We start from the raw sequence: 19,639 nt of genomic DNA on the forward strand, positions 1-19,639 counted from the left end.
TACTGATACATATAATACCATATGCTGGTGGTTGATAGAGGAGGCATGGTTTGTGGATCAGGGAAGATTTCAGAGAACATAATGTCTAAACTTAAAATGTTGACGACCAGACTGGAAAGGTACAGCTTACTCAAGGACTATCAGAGGACCACTGCAGTCCAGAATATTGCACCAAGTTTATGAAATATTCTAAGCCACTTGTACTCACTTCAACAATCCATCAAGTTCCCCATCATTTATGAGCGTGGTTCATGGCCCCCCAAACAATTACAAAACATCAAAGATCACCGATCACAGATGATCATAGCAAACATGATAATAATGAAAACTTTTGAAATATTGCTGGAATTACCGAAATGTGACACAGAGCCCCACAAAGGGAGCAGATGCTCTTGGAAAAAATGGTGCTGATAGACTTGCTGGATGCAGGGTTGCCTCCAACCTTCAATTTGTAAAAAATGCAATATCTGCAAAACAAAATAAAAGGTCTGCCTGTATTGTTCTTCATGCAGAAAATGCATACATTCTTTTTTTTGTAAGTTTTATTGAAGTATAGTTGATTTAATACAATGTTGTGTTAATTTCTGCTGTACAGCAAAGTGATTCAGTTATACATACATATATATATATTCTTATTCTTTCCATTATGGTTTATCACAAGATATTGAATATAGTTCCCTGTGCTTTACTGTAGAACCTTGTTGTTTATCCATTCTATATATAATAGTTAGAAAATGCATGGATTGTGAAATGAAAGAGCCATGTGGGACTCACAAATTTCTTTGCCAAATAATTTTAGCCCTTAGAAAGTATTTGCTTTACTTAAATGCACAACACAGTTTCTATCTTCTATCTCATCAGACCATTTTCTTCCCACCCCCAGCCCGGACCTTTTTTTTTATTCTTTTACTTCCAGAGTAAGACTGACTGATAGAATTCTTAGGTTCCTACTCAAGCTGTCTTTTGAGTGTAACCACCATCTTTGAGTCATTTGAGCGGAACACAAATGAATAAGCAGCCCTAGGATTGAGTGACATTTAATAAAAAATACTATTTGTTTAACCTGATTGCGATGTTGTCTGAATCATAAAAATACTGAGCTTCATGGTGGCTGCCAGGCGCTATTATCTGGTACTTGATTTTAAGTGACATCTGTGGGATTATTATGGATATTGATGTTTTCTTTTTCTTTCTTATATTAATACCACAAAAAGTAAAAAGGATTCAGACTGTTGACATCAATGAGTATTCTAGGAATGAAATATTAAATGATTTTAGGAGAAATGTGGCTTTTATGCTAGGAAGCATGACACATTATAGACCTCTCTATCACTGTAATCAGTCCCCTGACATGAAAATGATAAGGCTGCACATGCAATGTCTATTTCCATCTCAGGCATAATGCTTTAGGTGAAAACAGAAGGCAGAAGGTTCATCAGTGGAAAGAAAGTGCATTCTGGAAAGATGTTTGTTTTAATATTTGAATTTGCTTTGCAAGGCTATGCACCCCTTGGCTAATCTAGAGGGTGTTTTGGCAAGTCTGTCACCTGAAGTGTGTGACTAACCCCGATTCTGACTCAATAGATAGAGGAAGATCAACCTGTTCACAAAATATTCATTTCATGGGTGAGAAGCTCTCTGGATCACCATTCTCTTCTACTTTCTAATGTTCTGAATATACTGCACAATTCAAGAGCTCCATTTCAGCTTATGTTTTCATTTTATTTTCCATTTTTTTCCCTCTGATTTCCCAGGACCTCTGTGGTTCCTTGATTAAAACTGGAGTGATAGCTCCTCAGTATTTACTCAAAGGGATTGAAAACATGTTAATTCAAAAACCTGCACATGAAGGTTTATAGCAGCTTTATTCATCATTTCCAAAACTTGGAAACAACCAAGATGTCCTTCAGTAGGTGAATGGATAAACTGTGGCACATCCAGACAATGGAATATTATTCACTGATAAAAAGAAATGAACTATCAAGCCATGAAAGACAGGGAGGAACCTTAAATGCCTATTGCTAAGTGAAAGAAGCCAATCTGAAAAGGCTACAGACTGTATGATTCTAACTCTGTGACATTCAGGAAAAGGCAAAACTACAGAGACAGTGAAAAGATCAGTGGTTGCCAGGGGTTGAGGGGGAAGGAAGGATGAATATCCTATCCAAAGAGGATTTTTAGGGCAGTGAAACTACTATTTCTGTGAACCTAAAACAACTCAAAAAATAACATCTTTCAAAAGAAATCCAGAGTAACTGGGAAAACTGAGTGTAACTTCTTATGTGATGTTAACATTGGCATTCTTTTAAGATTGAGAATGTAATGCAGTGCTTTGGGGTGTTCCAGTAAACATAGCTTCCCCCATTATCAATATAACTCACCAGAATAGTTTCTTTTCACCGAGGATGAACCTACATTGACACATCATTATCACCCAAAGTCCCTTGTTTACCTTAACGTTCACTCTTGGTGTTGTACATTCTGTGGGTTTGTCTACCATTAAAGTATCATAGGATCTTTCCCATTATATGTTGTTATAAGATATTGAATATACTTCCCTGTGCTATACAATAGGTCCTTTTTGTTTATCTATTTTATATATAGTGATGTGTATATGTTAAGGTCAGTCCCAAACTCCTAATTTATCCCTCCTCCCTCTTCCCTTTTGGTAACCATAAGTTTGTTTTCTGTGTCTGTGAGTTTATTTCTGTTTTGTATATAAGCTCATTTGTAGCATTTTTTTTTTTAGATTCCACATATTAGTGATATCATATGATACTTGTCTTTCTCTCTCTGACTTACTTCACTTAGTCTGATAATCTCTAGGTCCATTCATGTTGCTGCAAATGGCATTATTTCACTATTTTGATGGCTGAGTAATATTCCATTGTAAATATGTGTCACATCTTCTTTATCCATTCATCTGTTGATGGACTTATGTTGCTTCCATATCTTGGCTGCTATAAATAGTGCTGCTATGAATGTTGCAGTGCATGTGTCTTTTCAAATTAGTGTTTTTGGGTTTTGTTTTTTTGTTTTGTTTTGTTTTGTTTTGATACATGTCCAGGAGTGGGATTGCTGGATCATGTGGTAGCTCTATTTTTACTTTTTAAGGAACCTCCATACTGTTCTCCATAGTCAGCCAGCTTTCACTACTTTATATGCCCAGAATCTATCCTCCTAACTTCTGTTGTCTAGTCTTCTGTTTCCATAATGATGCAGATTGGGAAACAAAATAATCTGTGGGGCATCACAGACTGAGGGTCTCTCATACCAGTAAAATAAGAAGCTCTGAGCTCGGTCTTTGTGATACAAAGGAGGCTGAATACTCCCTATATAGTGGAGGTTGCCGGGAAGAAATAAAAGTATTGCTCTCATCAGTTTTTATTTACTAATTTCCTTTTAGGAACTATGTAAAACTGTGGACCTCAAATTGAAGGTGAAGGGTACTTCATTAATAAAAAGTAAATAAAGAAAACAAGAAAGAAAGTTGCAGCTAGATAACTGAGAAATAACAGTGTTTCATTAACACCACTAGAAATTCTGTGGCTATGATGGTAGCTCATAGACACAATGGCATTGTAAAATTATACAAGACTCCTTTTAGCCACCAATTTGCTTCACAACCAATAATTAAAAGATGAGGAAATTCCATCTGTCGTCACTGTGTGATGCCTCAGGCCCCACCCTGAGGTTTTAGGCTCTGCACAACACTGAGGCAGCCACAGGATCCAGGATCCAGGGTCTGAACCTTCTACATGAATTTTAAGGTATTAAAGGACTTACCTACACTTTAATTGCAAGGACTTATTTTACATTTAAATGGAATCTTAGAGCCATTGATAACATCATCTTTTTGCCCACTCTACTCAGTGGATGCCTGGAAGAGCACAAGAAGTGTTCAAAGAGGAAGTAAGGGACAGAGTCTTATGAATGATCTATGCAAAAGCTTTGGAATTACAGTGATAGCTTTTCAATCCTACCAAATTTGCTCCAGAAGGAGTATGAAACCAAAACTATAGACAATTGGGAGATATCAAAAGCTATTAAGTGGAAATGAGATCAGATCTGTATTTTTGGAAGACAGTGCCATCCTTAGGTGACTGGATTTTTTTTTTTCTTTTTTTCTTCTGCACTCAGCAGTGTGCACCTTCTTCCCTAACTACCTTCCTTATAGTCTCTAAATTTGACCACCTTGCTTAACTCCCAAGCTGGGACATTAATTTCATCTGGCCCCTTCATTCTGGCTCATATTTTTGTCCTGGAAATTATCTTTCTTCAGATCTTAATACTCCAGGAACTCTCCACTCTTCTCTGAGATTAGCTTTCACTCCAACACAAATGTATAATTAGAAAGCAACTTTATTTCTATTTAGATCGCTCCTGCCTCAACTGAAGATACCTAATATTTCAGGCACATCAGGCTATTTAGCACAAACAGCCATTTTCTTTTGTATAAATTTAGTTCCTTTATTTCAGTTTTTTTGCTCTTAAAATATATTGCTCTGAGAAAATGTAAACAAAATTATACTAAATCCACTTCTCTCCATTGGCACATACATTTTAACTTAAATGAATAACACCAGACCCTCTTAGTGGCTCTGTTTAAATTGTTGGCAAGATCAAAACTACTTCAATAAACAATTTCAGGAAATACAAAAATCTAAGGATAATATAGTTTATAATTATCGAAAACTATACTCACCTATTCTGCCAATGGACATTCAGTTGATTTCCATTTTTTTCACTATTTTAACCCTTCTGCATCACTTTATTGACAGATAAAAATTTACCTTCTGTGAATAGCTCTTCTTATCCTTCAACTTTTTTTCCATTTTTTGGTCTTTTTCTTAGAGATGTAGGAGAGCTTTAAATAGTTTGATTGCTAATATTTTATAGATTATTTGCACAGTCAATCTATTTATTCTTCCCATCTGTGGCTTGTTTGTTATTTTGGAACATTTGATCAAATATCTAATATATTAATTTTTATTTATTGATAGATAAATTGATTGTATTCATGATTTTTTTCCTTAAATATTTGGTTTAAGTAATTCTTTTCTCCCTTGTGGACATAGATAGACAGCTTTACTTTTCTTCTACAGTTTTAACATTTTACTTTTTACTTGTAGTTCCAAATAAAAGTTTTTTTTAGTACCATTTACTTTTCCACATGGATATCTGATTTCCAGTAACATTTATTGAATGAGAAGCAATTCTTTTTTTTTAATCCATTTTATACACATCAGCGTATACATGCCAATCCCAATCTCCCAATTCATCACACCACAACCCACACCCCCCACGACTTTCCCCCCTTGGTGTCCATATGTTTTTTCTCAACTTCTGTGTCTCAATTTCTGCTCTGCAAACCTGTTCATCTGTAGCATTTTCTAGGTTCACATATATGCGTTAATATACGATATTTGTTTTTCTCTTTCTGACTTAGTTCACTCTGTATGACAGTCTCTAGATGCATCCACATCTCTACAAATGACCAAATTTCGTTGCTTTTTATGGCTGAGTAATATTCCATTGTATATATGTACCACATCTTCTTTATCCATTCATCTGTCGATGGTCATTTAGGTTGCTTCCAAGACCTGGCTATTGTAAATAGTGCTGCAATGAACATTGGGGTGCATGTGTCCTTTTGAATTATGGTTTTCCCTGGGTATATGCACAGTAGTGAGATTGCTGGGTCATATGGTAATTCTATTCTTAGTTCTTTAAGGAACCTCCATACCGTTCTCCATAGTAGCTGTACCAAGTTACATTCCCCTCAAAGTGCAAGACGGTTCCCTTTTCTCCACACCCTCTCCAGCATTTGTTGTTTGTAGATTTTCTGATGATGCCCATTCTAATTGGTGTGAGGTGATACCTCATTGTAGCTTTGATTTGCATTTCTCTAATAATTAGTGATGTTGAGCAGCTTTTCATGTGCTTCATGGCCATCTGTATGTCTTCTTTGGAGAAATGTCTATTTAGGTCTTCTGCCCATTTTTGGATTGGGTTGTTTGTTTTTTTAATATTCAGCTGCATAAGCTGTTTATATATTTTGGAGTTTCATCCTTTGTCCAATGATTCATTTGCAAATATTTCTCCCATTCTGAGGGTTATCTTTTCGTCGTGTTTATGGTTTCCTTTGCTGTGCAAAAGCTTTTAAGTTTCCCATTTGTTTAGGTCCCATTAGGTCCCATTTGTTTATTTTTGTTTTTATTTCCATTTCTCTAGGAGGTGGATCAAAAAATATCTTGCTGTGATTTATGTCAAACAGTGTTCTTCCTATGTTTTCCTCTAAGAGTTTCATAGTCCCCAGTCTTATATTTAGGTCTCTAATCCATTTTGAGTTTATTTTTGTGTATGGTGTTAGGGAGTGTTTTAATTTCATTCTTTTACATATAGCTGTCCACTTTTCCCAGCACCACTTATTGAAGAGACTGTATTTTCTCCATTGTATATCCTTGCCTCCTTTGTCATACATTAGTTGTCCATATGTGCGTGGGTTTATCTCTGGGCTTTCTATCCTGTTCCATTGATCTATATTTCTGTTTTTGTGCCAGTACCATATTTTCTTGATTACTGTAGCTTTGTAATATAGTCTGAAGCCAGGGAGTCTGATTCCTCCAGCTCCATTTTTTTCCCTCAAGATGGCTGTGGCTATTTGGGGTCTTTTGTGTCTCCATACAAATTTTAAGATATTTTGTTCGAGTTCTGTAAAAAATGCCATTGGTAATTTGATAGGGATTGCATTGAATCTGTAGATTGCTTTGGGTAGTATAGTCATTTTCAAAATATTGATTCTTCCAATCCAAGAACATTGTCTATCTCTCCATCTGTTGGTATCATCTTCAATGTCTTTCATCACTGTCTTATCATTTTCTGCATAGAGGTCTTTTGTCTCCTTAAGTAGGTTTATTCCTAGGTATTTTATTCTTTTTGTTGCAACGGTAAATGGGAGTGTTTCCTTAATTTCTCTTTCAGATTTTTCATCATTCGTGTATAGGAATGCAAGAGATTTCTGTGCATTAATTTTGTATCCTGCAACTTTACGAAATTCATTGATTAGCTCTAGTAGTTTTCTGGTGGCAACTTTAGGATTCTGTATGTATAGTATCATGTCATCTGCGAACAGTGACAGTTTTACTTCTTCTTTTCCAATTTGTATTCCTTTTATTTCTTTTTCTTCCCTGATTGCCATGGCTAGGACTTCCAAAACTATCTAGAATAATAGTGGTGAGAGTGGACATCCTTGTCTTGTTCCTGATCTTAGAGGAAATGCTTTCAGTTTTTCACCATTGAGAATGATGTTTGCTGTGGGTTTGTCATATATGGCCTTTATTATTTTGAGGTAGGTTCCCTCTATGCCCACTTTCTGGAGAGTTTTTATCATAAATGGGTGTTGAATTTTGTCAAAAGCTTTTTCTACATCTGTTGAGATAATTATATGCTTTTTATTCTTAACTTTGTTAATACGGTTTATCACATTGATTGATTTGCGTATATTGAAGAATCCTTGCATCTCTGGGATAAATCCCACTCGATCATGGTGTATGATCCTTTTAATGTGTTGTTGGATTCTGTTTGCTAGTATGCTGTTGAGGATTTTTGCATCTATATTCGTCAGTGATATTATTCTGTAATTTTCTTTTTTGTAGTATCTTTGTCTGGTTTTGGTATCAGGGTGATGGTGGCCTCATAGAATGAGTTTGGGAGTGTTCTTTCCTCTGCAATTTTTTGCAAGACTTCCAGAGGATGCGTGTTAGCTCTTCTATAAATGTTTGATAGAATACACCTGTGAAGTCATCTGGTCCTGAACTTTTGTTTGTTGGAAGATTTTTCATCACAGTTTCAATTTCATTACTTGTGAATGTTCATATTTTCTGTTCATATTTTCTATTTCTTCCTGGTTCAGTCTTGGAAGGTTATACCTTTCTAAGAGTTTGTCCATTTCTTCCAGGTGGTCCATTTTATTGGCATAGAGTTTCTTGTAGTGGTCTCTTAGGATGCTTTGAATTTCTGCGGTGTCTGTTGTAACTTCTCCTCTTTCATTTCTAATTTTATTGATTTGAGTCCTCACCCTCTTTTTCTTGATGAGTCTGGCTAATGGTTTATCAATTTTGTTTATCCTCTCAAAGAACCAGCTTTGGGCTTCCCTGGTGGCACAGTGGTTGAGAGTCCGCCTACCGATGCAGGGGACACAGGTTCGTGCCCCGGTCCGGGAAGATCTCACATGCCGCAGAGCAGCTGGGCCTGTGAGCCATGGCCACTGAGCCTGCGTGTCCAGAGCCTGTGCTCCACAACGGGAGAGACCACAACAGTGAGAGGCCCGTGTACCGCACAAAAAAAAAAAAAAAAAAAGAACCAGCTTTTAGTTTTATTGATCTTTGCTATTGTTTTCTTTGTTTCTATTTCATTTATTTCTGCTCTAATCGTTATGATTTCTTTCCTCTACTAACTTTGGCTTTTGTTTTTCTTCTTTCTCTAGTTCGTTTAGGTGTAGCATTAGATTGTTTATTTGAGATTTTTCTTGTTTCTTGACCTAGGCTTTTATAGCTCTAAACTTCCCTCTTAGAACTGCTTTTCCTGCATCCCATATGTTTTGGATTGTCGTGTTTTCATTGTCATTTTTCTCTGGGTATTTTTTGATTTCCTCTTTGATTTCTTCAGTTATCTCTTGGTTATTTAGTAACGTATTGTTTAGCCTCCATATGTTTGTGTTTTTTATGTTTTTTCCCCTGTAATTGATTTCTAATCTCATAGTGTTGTGGTCAGCAAAGATGCTTGATATGATTTCATTTTTCTTAAATTTACTGAGGCTTGATTTGTGACCCAAGATGTGATCTATCCTGGAGAATGTTCCATGCTCACTTGAAAAGAAAGTGTAATCTGCTGTTTTGGGGTGGAATGTCCTATAAATATCAATTAAATCTATCTGGTCTATTGTGTCATTTAAAGCTTGTGTTTCCTTATTAATTTTCTGTTTGGATGATCTCTCCATTGGTGTAATTGAGGTGTAAAGTCCTCCACTATTATTGTGTTACTGTCGATTTCCTCTTTTAGAGCTATTAGCAGTTGCCTTATATACTGAGGTGCTCCTATGTTGGGTGCATATATATTCATAACTGTTATATCTTCTTCTTGGATTGATCCCTTGATCATTGTGTAGTGTCCTTCCTTGTCTCTTGTAACATTCTTTATTTTAAAGTCTATTTTATCTGATATGAGTATTGCTACTCCAGCTTTCTTTTGATTTCCATTTGCATGGATTATCTTTTTACATCTCCTCACTTTCAGTCTCTATGTGTCACTAGGTCTGAAGTGCGTCTCCTGTAGACAGCCTATATATGGATCTTGTTTTTGTATCCATTCAGCAAGGCTGTGTCTTTTGGTTGGAGCATTTAATCCATTCACGTTTAAGGTAATTATTGATATGTATGTCCCTATGACCATTTTCTAAATTGTTTTGGGTTTGTTTTTGTAGGTCCTTTTCTTCTCTTGTGTTTCCCACTTAGAGAAGTTCTTTTAGCATTTGTTGTAGAGCGGTTTGGTGGTGCTGAATTCTCTTAGCTTTTGCTTGTCTGTAAAGCTTTTGATTTCTCCATTGCATCTGAATGAGATCCATGCTGGGTAGAGTAATCTTGGTTGTAGGTTCTTCCCTTTCATCACTTTAAGTATATCATGACACTTCCTTCTGGCTTGTAGAGTTTCTGCTGAGAAATCAGCTGTTAACCTTATGGGAGTTCCCTTGTATGCTATTTGTCATTTTTCCCTTGGGGCTTTCAATAATTTTTCTTTGTCTTTAATTTTTGTGAATCTGATTACTATTTGTCTCAGCGTGTTTCTCCTTGGGTTTATCCTGCCTGGGACTCTCCACACTTCCTTGACTTGGGTGGCTATTTCCTTTCCCATGTTAGGGAAATTTTTGACTATAATCTCTTTAAATATTTTCTCGGGTCTTCCTCTCTCTTTTCTCCTTCTGGGACCCCTATCATGCAAATATTTTTGCGTTTAATGTTGTCCCAGACGTCTCTTAGGCTGTCTTCATTTCTTTTCATTCTTTTTTCTTTATTCTGTTCCACAGCAGTGAATTCCACCATTCTGTCTTCCAGGTCACTTATCCATTCTTCTGCCTCAGTTATTCTGCTATTGATTCCTTCCAGTGTATTTTTCATTTCAGTTATTGTATTGTTCATCTCTGTTTGTTCTTTAATTCTTCTAGATCTTTGTTAAACATCTCTTGCATTTTCTCAATATTTGCCTCCATTCTTTTTCCGAGGTCCTGGATCATCTTCACTATCATTATTCTGAATTCTTTTTCTGGAAGATTGCTTATCTCCATTTCATTTAGTTGTTTTTCTGGGGTTTTATCTTGTTCCTTCATCTGGTACATAGCCCTCTGCCTTTTCATCTTGTCTATCCTTCTATGAATGTGGTTTTTGTTCCACATGCTGCAGGATTGTAGTTCTTGATTCTGCTGTCTGCCGTCCGGTGGATGAGCCTATCTAAGAGGCTTGTCGAGAAGCTAATCTTTTTTAATCCACAAGAGTACCTAACAAATTCTCTGGCAGAACCTGATGTTAACTGAATTAAGTTGATTTTGATTAAATTAATTGGCCCGATGGTTATGGGGAGGCCTTACAAGCCATTAATGGGCCCCAGGAGTACAAGACAGGTACTTTGAACTATAACCCTGGAACTAACTGCATTCCCAGCCTCACTCCAGGCCTGCACATTCTCTAGGGTTTGTATGCTTGACTCAGTAATGCTCAAAATAAGGTTTTTCTTAGTGTACATAAAAGTTACGGAGAAAAACATCACTTTGTTGCCAAGAGTGGCATTTCAGGCAGAGGCTAGAAAGTTGGCAGAGTCTGCCTTGTGTAACATTTGTCCACGAATCAGATTATAGTAGGACCTCACAAAATATTTATTAAGAGAAAGAGTAAACTTAGCTGATCTAATTTCTGACTGTTAGTCCTTGGCAGTCTGAAAGATTATTAGTTGAGCTTTCCAAGTTACCCAATAGAGAACGAAAAAGGTTGAAAAATATTCTAAGGAAATACTACAGAAAACATGTCTTCAGAAGGCTAGAATATCCAAGACAGAAACTTCTAAGGCAGAGCTTATAGACAATGGGATATGCTAAGACTCTGATGTTCTCGAGCTGGTTAAGGCTCTTTGCAGCAAATATAATAGAAACCAGGTTTGTAATGAACTCGTGCCTAGGTCTCTGTGACCTAGATGTGCTGGAAAAAATGGAAGGTACACCTTCTTTTTCCTTCATGTGGCCCACCATCAATACAGTATTGAATCCCTTTTGTAGAGTGCTTAAGCCTGGTGTATTTTGTAATGAACCTTACCTGTTCACCACCCAAACTCAGAAAAAGTATAATTTAAGTGAGAAAAGAAACAGAATATAATTGAGTATTTCAAGGCAATCTGCATTTTTGAAAACTGTATGTGTATGAATGAATATGATAGATACAATATGCCATAAACATAATATATACAATATAATTCCATATATTATTGCATGTGTTATATACATTTTATAATATAATTTTGTGTATATGCATATATATACACACAAAAATATACAGGCAACTAAGACAAAATATTATCAGAATATTTATTCCTTGATGATGGAAATCTCAGGGGTCATTTTTGGTTTTGTTTCTGTTGTTATACCTTACGTATTTTCCAAATATTGTTCAATGAATTTGTATAACCTTTACAATGATAAAAAGTTATTTGTTTCAAGGCTGGAAAGAGAACAGACAAGAAATCTTCACCTGAAAACTCTTAGTATCAGAGTTCCTGGCCCCAGGGAAGCAGAGCTGCCCAAAACAGAGAACTGTGGACACCTCTGCCCCCTGCTGTCCACCTTCAGTAAGTATCCTGTGATCCTCCACCTGCTGCTAGTAGGAATCTCCAGGGAGATTGGTGTTTATGAAATCACAAAATCCTGCTGCCCTCCTCAGAGATTCCCGGGCTGCGGACCCTCAGACTACACTGAGAAATGTGCACTTAGAATTAAGGAATATCCTGATCACAGCTAATGAGATAGACCAGGAAAAATATGGACATCATACCTAGGAACACACATAGAAAGAAACTAGGTTTCTTCCAGTTTTTTAAAAATATATTAGCATATATTATAGTGTATATTGAAAGAGTATATATTAATATAGAATATATTTTAAAATATAATAGTCTATATACTTAGTATGTAGTATTAATATTAATGCTAACACATTATATGATTTAATAATATTAATATACATGTACTTTCATAGTATATATGTACTTTAATATGCTTGTATATATCTTATATACTTTATAAGCTTTGTACATGTATTTTTACAGTACTATACTTTTTAAATGCATGTATATGTATTTATATACATGCAGTTTTATATATGCACAGTACACAGTATATAGTATGTATATATATACTATATATGATGTATGTATGTAGAATATGTACAGTTTTCACACACACACATACTTTTACAAATGATTTTGCATTTGTCAGGATTTTATTTTAATGAAGAGCCTAAAGTGTGACTAACATCTGCATTTTAACTCTACAGCTGGTAAAAGCATTTCTTCCTTTTGAAGTTATTCGAAGTTCTAATTTGCTTTAGAAGTTGACACATCTGAGGGGATTTTTTGTTGTTATTATTTATGAAATTCAGCATTTCCTCAGAGCCAGTTTTGATATAATAAAGTCTTCAGATCTCCAGTCTCACAAGCAATTTATTTACAGTCAGTAAAAGACATTGAAGCCAAATGCCTTTCTTAGACATGCTTTCAGCAGTGCCCATAGAATTCAGTTACATGTGCTGGTCTGAAGGAAAAATGTGGACAATGTGGTAAACACAGTCTTGCCTTAACCATAACCAAATTAAAATAGCCGCCTCAACAGAGGTAGTTAGGGAACCAAATAGATTGAAAAGAAAACAAGAAAAAAAAAATCAGTTTGAAAGCAAACCAACTTATACCATATTTCCTGATGGCAGATTCTGACCCATGAGGCATGCAGAAATCAAGCATTAATACTTCAATGGTTGTTGCATTATTTTATGAGATTTCATCATTAAATATTGAACGTTAGTCCAGGCTTTTTTTATACCATATTCTTAAATCTGCTTTAAAAGCCTGGGATAATCACTTTAAAAATGAATCCATGCATATATTGATACTATATGATTCAGAAATATATTGGATTAGGGTTTGTGATACTTATAAATGAGAACTTGTCATTTTCAAGCATAAGCATTTTTCTTTTCCATGTAATACTTGCCTGGTATTTAACCTGTCTGTCCCTCCCAGAGTGTGTGGAGCCACTGTGAGAAGCCCCCTAAGTGTCCGTTAGGATGGATCAGTAAGTTATACTTGCCATGGATTGATGCTCTGTCTACTCATGGGACAATGTGAAGATCAAACGAGATAAATTATGTGAAAGATTATGATATGACTAAAGCCCTATATCAGGTGCTAAGAACTTCTCACTGCTGTTAAATTGAAGAAAGATATGTAGGTTTCAGCATCTTTTCCTCCCATGGCCAATTACATTTTGCACAGTTGTCTGATGAAAATGTTGATATTGTGTACATATTAACTAAGAAAGTTTTGCAAATTCTCCACTTGACTACCCCTGTATAGAGTGGACTTTACAGTAAATTTTGATCAAAAAAAATGAAGATAATGTCCTTATTTGATGCATCTTCTGCAATGTATTATCTCACAGTCAGCCAACTTTTCTATCATGTCAATGGAAAAGAATAAATTTTATGAAACAAAAAAAGTGGGCTTTGTTTCTGAACAAAGGTAGTAGAATATTTACTTTTACTTGGAAAATAATTGATTTTTGTGACCTATGTACCATATAGTCAGGCAGTCTTGGTCCTCTAGATAGGCATGTAACAAACAAACAAACAAAACAGATAAATTCAGGACGTAGACAGAGTTCTCAAAGTGTTTTACTGAAGAGAGTCCATAGAGGGACTCACTTTGTGGAAATAGGATCTGTTTATACCCTTTGTCTGTCAGTTGTTGCTCACCAGCTGCCCCCAAGAGGGAGCAGAAGGTAGAACCTCATGGGCCGGGGGTCCTGTAGGCTGTGGACCATTGTCTCCAGAAGGGGGCAATGGTAGACAACACGGCCACAGTTCCCAGCAGCGGGGAGCGTGGTGTCCCGGCTGCCAAGGGGTTCTGCGTGGGGCCCCAGTGCCCCCTTCTGCAGGTGGCAACATGACCAAGGACCAGCACCTGTGGGAAGCCACTGCCACCCAGGACATTCCGGAGCCAGAGGAACTGCATCTCTAGGGAGATCAAAGCCAGTGCTGGAACGTGGTGCCAGAGGTCAGGAGGGAGTAAATACCCAGGCAACTCCCTCTTTCCACCTTCCCATCACCTACCCCTGCTTCCATGGCTAAAGCAACTCAACAGGAACAAGAGGCACGGGAGCCTGGGCAACACAGTCGGTGGAGACCAGCTTCCCTGACCACAAATCAAATGGGAGAGGATGGAGAATGAACCAGCGGTGTGAGAGGGTAGGTAACAGAAAATGAGCACACCCTCGATGGGTTTCCTGCAGCTGTTTAGAGCAGTCAGTAATAAATAGAGGTCTTGCAGATCCCACGATCCCATCCTCCATAGCCCTCTCCCCACACCCGTCTCCTCTGCTTCCTCTTCCCCCTTCCCTCCTCTCTTCCTTTTCTCTCTGTCTCCCCATCTTTCCTTCCTTCCCTCCTACCTCTTCCAGTCTCCCTGAATCATGGGTGACCACTGAGGATTAAGGTACACATGGCTAAACCGGACCTATTAACAGACAGGTATGACCTGGTAAGGGGTAAGAGTGGTGATTGCTGTAAACCAGCCTAGGAGCCAAACTGTGGTATTGATAAGGATAGAATAGGGTAATTAAATAGTCAGTTTAGAAATCCCACTAGGGAATTAAGGAGAGAAAGGGAATTTAACGGGAGTTTGGGAGACTGTGGTAAGCTCATGACCACTCAGGAAAAGAATCCAGTACCCTAGCAACAATCTACACTACCTTGATGGAGCACCAGGTGCATTGAAGCACCAGACACACACAAGTCACAAACCTTGATAGTTAAAACACAAGACAATAGATACAATGGGGTCTGAATCTTGTTACGTGGAGTCAGAAAGTTAATAGTCCTTGAAGAGTAGCATTTCTGCATGTAGCCAAGACAGAAATATAGGTGAAAGGGGACATTATACTGAAACCTGCGGTGAATTACTATATTTTAGTATATGTCACCACCCTTTTGTTAATATACATATGATCTAAATAGCACCATGACAGTCCCAGTTAAACCATATAGGGCCAAAGGAGGAACTAATGATGTAAACCTTGACACCTGCCCAAGAATGAGGAAGACAGTGGTCTTCTCCCCTCCCCACTTTTTCTTTGGTTATAAAAATGTAGCCCTCTTTGTTTTCCGGGCATCACACCCTTGCCTGCCAGCCTGTATCACTCACAAGTGTCCTGTGCTAATAAATTCACCCTTTGCATATCACTTTGCCTCACTCTGAATTCTATCTGCAACAAGACAAAAGAACCTAAGCTTCAGTAAGTCCTGACACTAGATGAGCGGTTTTAATCAAAAGACAGTGGGTTAGAGGACTTCCCCGGTGGCGCAGTGGCTAAGAATCCACCTGCCAATGCAGGGGACACGGGTTCCAGCCCTGGTCTGGGAAGATCCCACATGCCGCAGAGCAACTAAGCCCGTGTGCCACAACTACTGAGCCTGCGCTCTAGAGCCTGCAAGCCACAACTACTGAGCCCGAGCGCCACAACTACTGAAGCCTGCATGCCTAGAGCCCGTGCTCCACAACAAGAGAAGCCACCGCAATGAAAAGCCCGCGCACCACAACAAAGAGTAGCCCCCGCTCACCACAACTAGAGAAAGCCCATTCGCAGCAACCAGGACCCAACGCAACCAAAACTAAATAAATTTATTAAAAAAAAAAAAAAGACATTGGGTTCGAGTCCCCTCCTAGTCAGGGATCGTGGGTTCAAGTCCCAATCTGAGTTTTGGCTGAGTTTGAGTCCCTCACAAAAAGGAGTGCAGTTTCAGTGTCAAATAGCAAAGAATACATGACCCGATGTACAAAAGTCATATGGCAATGAAACAACTGCCCATGATGAAAAACAACCAGATTTTGTTGCTATTACTCTTGAGGTAACACAGGGTTTTGCAAAGTGGTCAAGAATTCAGTTGTGCACTATCTCTTCTTCCATGAATTAACTGCAGGTGTTTGCCAGGTGGACGTGGGTATAGAAAGTCACTTTATACACTATCTGGCAGAGATTATACAAATCATTGTAATTTTAACATGAACAGTGGTCAGTATGTTGATAAGCAGACCCAGCAAAGGAAGAAGGAAAGGGCAGACAGTGCTGTTGCTGTACTGGCTTGTTCCAATCTTTTTGTTTTTCCTTTTCTCTTATTTCTCAGGAAAAAAATTAGCCTTTGGCTGGCCTCGTGGAAGGACTGCCACGTGTGAGATCAGGAGATCGCATGGCACATGTAACAGGTTACCTCCTAGGGGCAGGTTCCTGGGCTCCTGTCCACATGCCACCTCCACAGGCTTGTACCCCTGCAGTCCTGGCAGCCTTGAAGGATGCTTACTGCTTCAACGGCCAACTAGATTACGCATCCCATGTTTTCTCTTAGCCCTGAACCCGTGGCTGTCTGACTGGGAACAATGCAACCTGCTAAATGTTCCTTCCCTTAATGTGGTTTCCAGCTCACTTTCCTCCAGTTCAGCCCCTGCTTGTGCCAAGGGTCCTATTTTCAGCTAAACAGCTCGATCCCTCTTATGTCTCTGGCTGACGTGGAGATTCTCTCTCATGTTCACTTTGTTTGCCAACGTGCTTTAGCGTCTTTGAACGCTAGCACATAAAGCAAACTGAACTGTGTACTACTCTGAGAATAGAGTTGATGAGGAGAGCACAGCTGTGCCAGGACCCAGTCTAGGTAAAGTCTTGATATTTGAGTTACTGGGGAGCGATTTCGCACCCCATCCCCTTCCTTAACTCATTCTCAATTTCTCTCCGTGAATCCACGTGTGGACATACTGATGCACTCAAATAGATGCACGTTGTTCATGTGTGTAGTTTTCTATAACAACCCTTATGGCTTTCAAAAACGTGTTATCCAGGCAAAATGTAGTTTAACAATAATAAAGTGCTAAAGTATGGAAAGTCTCATATTTTCACAGCAATATTTCCTGAGTTTTTCACACAAGAGTTTTAATAACTGAAAACTTCAAAAGGATAACCTGAGAAGCCAATCTGAAAAGGCTACATATGTGTGATTCCAACTCTGTGACATTCTGAAAAGGCAAAACTATGGAGACAGTAAAAGGATCAGGGGTTGGAGGGTAAGGAGGAATAGGTGGAGCACAGAGGATTTTTAGGGCAGTGAAACTACTCTGTATGACACTATAATGGTGGATATATGTCATTATACATTTGTCTAAACCTTTAGAATGTATAACACCAAGAGTGAGCCCTATGGATTCTGGGTAACGATGACATGTCAGTGTAGGTTCATCAGTTGTAACAGATGTACCAGCTAGAGGAGATGTTGATAGTGGGGAGGTTTGGGAGGCTACAGAGTGGTTATGGGAAATCTCTGTACCTTCCTCTCAATTTTTCTATGAAACTAAAACTGCTGTGAAAAAAAAATCTTAAAAAACAAAAATGTTAACCTGAAGCAGTCCTTTTCAAAAAAAAAGCTTAGATAAAATCATTTGACTTCATTTGTAACACCTTCTGCTTAAGAATGGCACAAATAAACACAATTTTACTACAAGTATATTACCCTCCCCACATGCCATCCCAACTAGCCTGGCTTTTATTTCTTCCTCCTTCACATCTATGACTCCTATCTTTGTTTCCTGGATTATCACGTTCCCTGTAAAATCCTCAGACCAGCCCAGGGAAGCTGTTTGTGACTCTCCAAAGATCCTCATATTCAGGAAAAAGGGCAAATTCTTTGTCACATTTTATTCTCATTTTTGTTGTTGTTATTTTTTTTCAGTCCAAATCAAAATAACTCACCAGTGGCAGGGGCAAAGTAACCATGGTAAGTAAACACTTACTAGGCATTTCCCCTAGAGGCTGTTTGCAGATAGCTGCTGCGTGAGTCATGAGAACAGGTCTCCAGGGATCCTCCATCTCTGACCCAGGGTGGAGTGGGTTTTGGGGCCCTTCACACAGCTCAGCTCCCTGGATGATGTCAGCTGATCCAGTCGCAGCAAACAAACCCTGCATTCATTCAGTCTGCAGTCAGAGATTCCAATAACACAGCCAAGTAAGTCTAGGTGGCACAGAAAAAACGACCGATAATAGAAACTGCTGTGAGCCCTCTGTAGATATAGCTCCAGGATGAAATGGATTTCCCTGTCAATATCCTGTTTGTCACTGCAGGACAGGGTGTCATTTTGCTGGGCCAGGTTTCACCGGATGTTTTCAGTTTCCTTGTTGGTTTCTAAATGACTCTGTTAAGGAATCTGTGTGAGAAATAGACCTATTTTTATTCACAATGACTTCGCCATCTGCCTTGGTATTTTCTGTAAACAGATTCCTGTCCTGCCAGTTAATGTATTTCCATCTGTGAACCCTCCAGAGTCAAAATGTCTTTTTAAAGAGTAACATGATGATATGAACATTCTGTTTCACCGTGTAGAACTGATAACTACTGAAGGTTCTTCAAACCATTCAAAGAAGGATGGCTTTAAAAATAAAGCTGCAGGAATATTTCATTCAAGACAATGAAACTACATAGTGGCTTGTTTTTCTTAAGTCCGCAGGAAAAATTTTCTCACCAAATGTTTAAATTAGAGGACACTCTTCTTTGTGTGAGTTGAGAGAACTCACTTCCATGTGTTTGGAAATAATTTAAGGATGGGGATAAGGAGACTGGTGCTGACTCCATCATTGATTTATTATATCTTAAATACGACCCTTAAGTACTCTGTTCTCTTGAGTTCCTCATACATAAAATGAGACCAAAAGTGCCTGAGTCTAAATGAAAAGGTTGTCAAAAGTCTGAAATGAGGTGATATGAAAAGTATATCAAGAATTGCCCAGGGCTTCCCTGGTGGCGCAGTGGTTGAGAGTCCGCCTGCCTATGCAGGGGACGCGGGTCTGTGCCCCGGTCCGGGGGGATCCCACGTGCCGCGGAGCAGCTGGGCCCGTGAGCCATGGCCGCTAAGCCTGCACGTCCGGAGCCTGTGCTCCGCAACGGGAGAGGCCATAGCAGTGAGAGGCCCGCGTACCGCAAAAAAAAAAGAATTACCCAAATATGTCACATCCTGTTATGATTAAGGCTTAGAGTCTTCCGGTGAGATTTCATGACTAATACATAAATAAATGGTTGTTAAAGGTACAGTGGCTTCACTTAAATCAGTATCTTTCAAACGATTATACAATAAATGCCACTGTGGGTTTTGTTACAAAATTAAGGTTGCTTAAAATATAGGAAATGAGTACTTGTACTGTTTCTATAAAAATAAATAAATAAATAAGGCTATGTCCAGATATGTCCATTTCCAGACATAAGCACTCTTTGTAAATATATATTTATGTAGTGAT

General features: G+C 38.3%; 1 long non-coding RNA gene across 1 annotated transcript; it reads right to left on the reverse strand.

Moving 5' to 3' along the window:
* Window positions 1-220: 220 nt before the first annotated feature.
* Window positions 221-18,516, reverse strand: LOC137204001 (uncharacterized). The gene is made up of 2 exons (XR_010933407.1): window positions 18,145-18,516; window positions 221-467 (listed from the first exon to the last, which is right to left on the reverse strand). It is a non-coding gene; the product is annotated as an uncharacterized lncRNA (long non-coding RNA).
* Window positions 18,517-19,639: the final 1,123 nt, after the last annotated feature.

This window comes from Pseudorca crassidens, chromosome 1 (genome assembly GCF_039906515.1).
Source record: "Pseudorca crassidens isolate mPseCra1 chromosome 1, mPseCra1.hap1, whole genome shotgun sequence".
NCBI classification, from domain to species: domain Eukaryota; kingdom Metazoa; phylum Chordata; class Mammalia; order Artiodactyla; family Delphinidae; genus Pseudorca; species Pseudorca crassidens.